The sequence below is a fragment of the Terrapene carolina genome, unplaced genomic scaffold (genome assembly GCF_002925995.2).
Source record: "Terrapene carolina triunguis isolate 2854851 unplaced genomic scaffold, T_m_triunguis-2.0 Scaffold141, whole genome shotgun sequence".
Lineage (NCBI taxonomy): Eukaryota > Metazoa > Chordata > Testudines > Emydidae > Terrapene > Terrapene triunguis.
This window is the reverse complement of record NW_020664492.1, coordinates 12052098-12059374: the sequence shown is the minus strand read 5'-3', so window position 1 is coordinate 12059374 and position 7277 is coordinate 12052098.

Sequence of the window (7277 nt, the reverse complement as noted above, 5' to 3'; positions counted from 1 at the left end):
AACTGTGGCAATGCATCAAAATGTATTAAACATATTTGGATCTAAACAAGGTGCCAAGAACTATGGGTTTAACTGTAGTTATATTAACTAGTTCAGATATGGGAGGGAGATAGTTGGCTGATGGTAACAAAGTTGCCATCAGTAGCCTTTGCCAGATCCTTCAAAGGAGGGTGCAAGAAACCCTGCGGTGGTGAGTTACGGGACAACCTGTCCTCAGAGAAACCATCGCTCTAACCCCCAGTTGTTAGAGATTGACTTAATCTTGAAGCACGAGGGTTCATATCCCTCTCCGCACTCTTGTTTATTTTTTCTTTAGTATTTATTGTCATGACTCTGGATATTTGTGTTATCCATGTAAATGTCCAGTCCCTTTTTGAATCCTCGAAACCCAGGGGAGCCTTAGACTTCCTGTGGAAGCCAGGCTCCATTCCTGGGTCTGGGCCTTTCTGGGTGCCTCTGCATTACTCTCATGGATCTCCCTTCCCATGGCAGTACAGCTCTCTCGGCCTGATTCTCCACTGCCTCGTGTAGTCATTTTCAACTGTAGAATGTGAATATAAAGTAGGTGCAAATCATGACTGCGTAAAGCTGGTCATGTTCAACACCCACTCTGTACAGATATTCTCTTTTTGGTGGCTTCTTCTTAGAGCCCCTTAGGGGACATCTCCAGGAGACATACCCATGCTAGCTGTGGATGCAGCTCAGGCTCTGAAGCCTAGGGAGGTGGGGTGGGCTTCAGAGCCTGAGCTCCAGACTGAGCTGCAACTTCAAAGCACTGTCTATACAGCTATTTTTAGAGTGCTAGTGTGAGCCCCTCAAGGTTGACAAGAGCTGAGAGGCTTGTAGACTCGCCCTAAATGTTTGCTTAGCCAAACTCTTAAATATTTGAATTCAAGAATTTTCGTGTCAGGGAATAAAATTAAACCTTTGAAGAAATAATTAAACTAATTGTTTTCAGTTAACCACTTTTTATTCAGTCAACAAATTATTTAGCATGAACATTCAAAGTGTTTAGGGGAAAATAAATATTACTGGGTTTTCTCCACTAGAGGTCTCCAGAGAAATACAAGTTGCACTAGTCAGAATTACTACAGATGCATTAAAATTTTTATCTTGACACTGTTCAAATGACTTTAAAGACAGAAACCAATCTCTACATTTTGTTAAAAGAATGAATTTTGTGATCTATCCCTGTATTTGTTCTGATACTATTCTCTTACTGTAGATAGGATGTAATCTTTGCAATCATCACTAAAACAAAGGAATTTCATCCCTTATTTATTTTTAAAGTATTTTTAATGTACTTTTAATTAGATTTTCAGCACCATATACCTTGGGAAGTACAATATTCCAGAAAGTAATAAGGCCAGGCAAAATAAACAAAGGGATCAGGCAATAACATTGTTAAAAAATTAAATAATAGATTAAAATAAATATAATGCTAATACTTACAGATGAATAAACCCAGGATTGGTTAACCAACATAGTAGTTTGGTTTAAAAATTACAAACTGAACATATAATTGTTTCCTTTAGTACTTTGGTGTGCCATACATCTAATTTTTTGTGATACCTAATGGTATGTATATGGGCTTGAGGGTGTGGGTATGTTATTTATTTTAATCATATAATTCTCTGTATTTTATAGGGCACAATTATTCACCTGGAATTTGATTCACGAAGCCTATTTCCTTTTTTCTTTTCTAGATTCATGGCAATTTATGTTTTTTTAACATATGTTTGCTAACTGGTAAGATTGCACAATTTCTGTCAGTTTGATTAGTTATAAAATGACAATTTTCAGGATTTACAGAATTTCTTTAGTCATAGAGTCATAGGTAATAAGACCAGAAGGGACTATTGTGATCATCTAGTTGGACCTCCTGTTTAACACAGTTCATAGGACTCCCTTAATTAATTTCTGTTTAAACTAGAGCATATCCTGTAGACAAAAACATCTCATCTTGACTTTAAAATGACCAGGGATGGTGAATCCACAACAACCCTTGGGGTACATCTACACTGCAATTAAAAACCTGCAGCAGACCCATGTCAGCTGACTCAGGCTCACAGTGTCCAGGACAAGGGCCTGTTTATCTGTGGTGTAGATGTTCGGGCTCAAGCAGTAGCCCAGGATCTGGGACCCTGCAAGCAGGGAGAGTCCTAGAACTCAGGCTCCAGTCCAAGCCCAAATTTCTATGCAGCAATTAAACAGCCCCTTAGCCCTGAGCGCTGTAAGCCTGAGTCAGCTGACACGGGCCAGCCGCTGGTATTTAACTGCAATGCAGACCTACCCTTGGAGACCAAGTGTATTTGTAGTCACACTTTCCCGACAATGCTTAATGCATGCAATATTAGGCCAATGGCTTATGAACATTATAGGAATATTAGGGTTGGAGGTCAAAGATATTCATTCCTTTCAATTATGTTTTCATTTGGCTCACAAAGGCCTCAATCCTGCACACACGTACACATGTCAATCACAACCATACTATTTCTGTAATGTTCCTAACTGTTCTCCTAATGTTGCCTGAGGTAAGCTTTGTCAGGAAAGAGTGACTGTCTAAAACAAACAAACAAACACTCTGCCATGGGATTATTCATGTGCTTACAGTTAAGTGTAGGTATAAATCTTTCCAGGATTGCACAAAACCTTTATTAGACATGGCTAAATCTGTGTCGGTCACCATGTCAACAGCTTCCTTGAACAGCGTTTGTGGAAACTCCTGCAGCCGCACGATATATGAAATTCCGTATTCCACACTTGACTCCCGTGAAGAGATGAACAGAAGGCTGACCTGCATTACTGAGATTTTTACAGGAGTGTATGTTTTTCTCCCAAAACTTTGCATCTGTGTTTCTTTATTTTTAATATAACTGTTGTCCATATTACTTATCCAGCAAATGAACAGTATAATGACATGTCACTAGGGATGCTACAAATTAAGGTTGATTTTCTTCTAAATGGGACTGATTAATCTGACTCAGTTAATATTTATATTTTTCACCAGCATTTGCTGTGCTGTTTTACCACCTCTGGGAGCCCCCTCTGATATTAAAGCAGCTATATATTAAAAGTGAGGCATGTAATATTCATTTTAAATTCTCTTTGGATGCATTTGAAATGGAAATGAGAGTTACTTAACACTCATCTTTACTCTTTACATATGAATGGAAAGCAAAAAAAGTTTTGGGATTGCTGTGATTTAATGCTTAATATGGGATCTGCACTCCCATTGGTACATTTGTGCAGCTCCCATTAGCATCAATGAGAACTGCAAACAAGCAATAGATGTTAGAAAGGGATTTCTGCCTATGAGTCAAGGCCCAATACTTTCCCTGCAAGCCGGTAGAAAGCCAGCCATACAAAGTCCATTCAGCTGGGGTTCTATGGGAAGGGGTGGGGGGAGAGAATCTGTCTAGCCAGAGGTTAAGATGAGCCTGAAAATAGTTGCCCTATCCAGCATGCTCCTCCTCCAAACCTGGAGGATGTTCCTCTATGTGAATGGGACTCAGTGTTGCTTGTTGCAGCATTGACTTCCACCTCATGCTTAGTGAGCCCCACTGAAGTTGTCACAGTATCAGCACAGGAGAGGGAACAAGGAGAAAATGACGTGTACCAAATGGGAGGGGAAGCTGGAGACCAGCTCTGACGAGCTTGCTGCAGGGATGAAACTAGATTTGCCTGACGTCCTTAGCGTCCTTGAACTCGTTAAATCTGCATCTCTTTTCAATCAAGATTGAATCTCATTTCCATTGACCTCAATATTTAAAGGTTTGGGTTCGTTTTTATTTTAAATGAGACTCGAAAGGTACACATTTGTGTGGTCATGATACCTACTCTAGTTTAAAAGTACAGCCCACTGTGGAACAGGCAATGCATAAGAAGTTAAAAACCAAATTCTAAGTGCAAATCCAGCCCAATTCAATAATGAACAAAAGGCATTGGCACTTTATGGCTGTTTTGTGGTAAATTAACTTTACCACAGTGATAAACTCACTTTAGTTCTGAGTCACAAAATCCATGAACATCATATGTGGCACTAATTGGCAACCTTTTTGGAAGTCTAGAAAGCCAAGGCAGAATGGGCATAGAAGAGCCAGGAACTCCTGAATTCTAATTCTGGCTCCACTGCATAGTTACTTTATGACCGTTGGCAAGTCACTTAACCTTCATATCTCATAGTTTGCCCATCTGTAAAATCTTAGAATTGTAGGACTTGAAGGGACCTTGATAGTCCATTCCCTTACACTGAGGCAGGATTAAGTATGATCTAGACAATCCCTGACAGGTGGGAACATGAATATTATTTACCTACAAAGGTTAATTAATTAAGGTTTTATATATAGTGGCTCGGGTAGGCACAGCCAGAGTTGTGGATTGCAATGGAGAGGCCTCGCAACTGTGACTTTTCCCAGAGGCAAGCTATCTGCAGAGACGAGAGGGTGATAGAAGGTTTCCAAGGCACTAGAGGGAGCATGCCAAGAAGTTCCTATACTTTCTATTTTAGAGTTGTACCGTATGCTTGCCCCATCACTGTCCCTGGGCCACCAGCTGGTATGGAAGAGGTGAGTACATGGCCTTCGCTCTTCCCCTTGGGAGGGACTAGGGATACTGATAGTATTATGACACCTGCAGGTAGGACAAGCATTGGAATTCTGTCTGCAATAGAGAAGGGCTCTCTATATTTTCTCCCTGCACTTTATGTGCCTGCATGGTGTCATCCAGAATCTGGTCCTTTGAAGACATAAAGTGCTATATTGGTTCAATGTATTATTATAATCCTGAACTATCTTCTCCTCCTTAGATATGGTCCCTCCTTGTACTTATGTCTGGGGAAAGTCCCACTGTCTCTGCCCAAGCTGTACCTGTTCTGTAGTGAAACAGAGAGCTTCAGTCCCAGGAATGTTAATCCAACATTTTTCATGAGCACTGCACTCTCCTGCACCACATATATACACACCTATTTGTTTAATTTCAAAATGTGATAATTACCAATTTTTATTTCACTTTAACTGCAGTATGGTAGGTCTTTTAAACTTAGGGTTAACATTTTCCCCATTTTCATAAATGATGGATTATAAATTGAAACTGTAGGCATATATTTGTTTAAAATATTCAAAAAACATTTCTGTGTTGAAATGGAGAAATTTGCACTGATCTGGGGGTCAGGAACTTCTGTATTCCAGTCCAGTCCTCTGACACTGACTCAGAATGTGCCCTCAATCATGTCACTTCACCTCTCTGCCTCAGTTCCTTCATTTATCAAATAAAATTGACACTTATGAACATAAAAATGACATACTGAGTAAGACCAATGGTCCATCTAGCCCAAAATCCTGTCTTCCAACAGTGTTTTAGAGGGAATGAACAGAACAGGGCAATTATTGAGTGATCTATCTCCTGTCATTGAGTCCCAGCTTCTGGGACACCCAGTGAATGGCATTGTGTCCATAACCATCTTGACTAATAACCGTTGATAGACCTATTAACTTATCTTCCATTAACTTACCTAATTCTTAAATCTGATACCCAATAATTTCATTGGATGACCCCCTGGTTCTTGTGTTATGTTAAGGGGTAAATAACACTTCTCTATTCACTTTCTCCACACTATTCATGATTTCATAGACCTCTGTCATACCTCCCCCCACCCCCAAGTCATCTCTTTTCTCAACTGAACAGTCCCATTCTTAATAATCTCTCATAATATGAAAGCTGTTTCATACCCCTAATTATTTTTGTTGCCCTTATCTGTACTTTGTCCAATTGTAATATTTCTTTTTTGTGATGGGGCAGCCAGAACTGCATGCAGTATTGAAGGAATCATATAGTGGCATTATGATATTTTTCTGTCTTATTATCTATCCCTTTTCTAATGGTTCCTAACATTCTGTTTTTTGACTGCCACTGCACATTGAGAGATGTTTTCAGAGAGCTATCCATGATGAGTGGTAACAGCTAATTTAGACCCCATCATTTTGTATGTATAGCTGGCATTATATTCTCCAATGCGCATTACTTTGCATTTATCAACACTGAATTTCCTCCGCCATTTTGTTGCCCAGTCACTCCGTTTTGTGTGATCTCTTTGTAACTCATCCCTAGTCACCTTTGGACTTAAGTATCTTAAGTAACTTTGTATGATATGGAAACTTTGCTACCTCAGCGTTTAACCCCTTTTTCCAGATCATTTATGAATATGTTGAACAGCACTGGTCTCAGTACAGATCCCTGAGACACCCTGCTATTTACTTCTCTCCACTGTGAAAACTGGCGATTTATTCCTACCTTTGTTTCCTGTCTTTTAACCACTTACTGACAGGGCCGACGAAAGGGGGGGAAGCCGGTACAAATTACCAGGGCCCGGCTTCCCCGGCTTCCCCCCGCTCTCGTCAGCCCTGTTTAGCCGGTCCACCCGTGCTGTGGGGCCCAAAAAAATGTGTTCACCGGGGCCCAAACCCGCTCTTGGCGGCCCTGCTTACTGATCCATAAGTGGACCTCTCCTCTTATCCCATAACTGCCTACTTTGGTGAGGGATCGTGTCAAAAGCTTTCAGAAAGTCCAAGTACACTATCTCAGCTGGATCACCCTTGTCCACATGCTTGCTAGCACCCTCAAAGAATCCTAATAAATTGGTGTGGCCTGCCCCACCTGCCTCATAGGAGGCTTGTGAGGACTACTAAGGCCATAGTTACGCTATGGATGCTATAGCACCATAGATATGGGGCCATAACTGTACTACTGTAACCCCATAGTGTAGATGCAGACTACAGTGATGCAAGGTGCGTATTTCTGTCATGGTAGGAAGTCCATCTCCCTGAGCAACAGAAGCTAGGTTGATGGAAGCATTCTTCCATTTCCTCACTGTATCTGCACTGGGGGGTGGGTCGGCATGGCACTGGCACTCCCCGCGCGGTGTGTGTGGATTTTTCACACCCTGAGCACTGTAGCTATATCAGCCTAAGTTTTAAGTGTAGACCAGGCCTTAATTAATGTCTGTACAATGCTCAATGTAAATACTAAGTATTATTATTATTAAATTAATTCACTAGTTAAGCTATCATTAAATTATATTACTAATTAATAAGTGTATTAATATCACTTTTTCTGATCACACACTATCTCATGTTAGTGTTATTGACAAGTATTGATAGTGACATTAGTCAGTTTCACTAATAAGATGACTGAACTCAGGTTACAATAGTGAACACACAAAATACAGTAAAAAAAGCAAGGTATAGCTCTGTGAGGCAGAGACAGTGTCTCCCTCTGTG